This window comes from Martes martes, assembly GCF_963455335.1.
Source record: "Martes martes genome assembly, chromosome: 2".
In the NCBI taxonomy this organism is placed as follows: Eukaryota; Metazoa; Chordata; class Mammalia; order Carnivora; family Mustelidae; genus Martes; species Martes martes.
The window spans coordinates 100,779,927-100,780,966 of record NC_137889.1 but is presented as its reverse complement, the minus strand read 5'-3'; the positions used below and the strand labels follow the sequence as shown (position 1 = coordinate 100,780,966).

Below are 1,040 nucleotides of genomic sequence, written 5' to 3'. Positions count from 1 at the left end.
AGAGACGAAATTACACTTTCTTAAAATTATGAAGATAAAAATAGTGTGATAGAAATACATAGCGCAAGCCCGGTGCCTTAGAGAGCAAGCTCTGGTTAGAGGCTCTGCCTTTCGCTGCCCACCTCAATCAGCAGGGTCCTCCAGGGCAGAAATTGCTGTCTCCATTCAAACACAGGAACGGAGGTTTAACGCAGTTAAACCATTTACTAGTGGTCAAAGAGCCAAGAGAACTGGTTTTGAACTTGTGCTCTGATTCCGAAACCTGTGCTTTTTAGGTTCCACAAACTCTCTCTTAATCCCTTAGCAGAAGCAAAATGGCATTTAGAACAGAAGCCGTGTTTTAAAAATGTTTAAGGAAATGATAGGTGGCTCCTTCCTGCACTGTTTCTCTTTTTTGCTCTGGCCAGTGGCGCCAGGGAGGGATGGGCAAGTGTCACAGTCTTCCTACTGCCAGGAAACTCCGTAGCCACGGATGAGATCAGAAGTGGCATGATAAATAGTCCAAGAAAGCCGATTTGGGTCCAGCCCCAAAGGCCAAGCCTTTTTGGAGGAACTTCCCACGCCAAGGAAATCATGCTAGAAAAAGAAAGGGTTGAAGCCAAACAACCAAATTCTGCTATCAGGAAATGTGTCGGGGTCCAGCTGATCAAGAATGGCAAAACAATAAGAAAAAATTAAAAAGTCACAGCACGCGTATCCAACGATGGTTGTTTGAATTTTATCGAAGACAATAATGAGGTTCTGATCGCTGGATTTGGTCACAAAGGTCATGCTGTCAGTGACCTTCCTGGAGTTCATGTTAAGGTTGTCAAAATAGCCAGTGTCTCTCTTTTGGCCTGATAAGAAGGCAAGAAGGAAGGACCAAAAGCATAAGTTTGGATGGTGAACACATGACAATAATAAATTTTCATATGCCAGGAAAACCAGAAATCATAAATAAAACATCTAAGGAAATAACAGTGAACTGGACAGTAGGGTTTTGGCACACAGTTTTCAGAGTAAGAGATAAAACATCTCAGTTAGGAGTGGGGAAATGTTGC

General features: G+C 42.9%; 1 pseudogene across 1 annotated transcript; it reads left to right on the top strand.

Moving 5' to 3' along the window:
- The first annotated feature begins 422 nt into the window (after positions 1-422).
- Positions 423-840, top strand: LOC308338951 (small ribosomal subunit protein uS12-like; annotated as a pseudogene). The gene has a single exon. The product of its transcript is annotated as a small ribosomal subunit protein uS12-like (transcript).
- Positions 841-1,040: the final 200 nt, after the last annotated feature.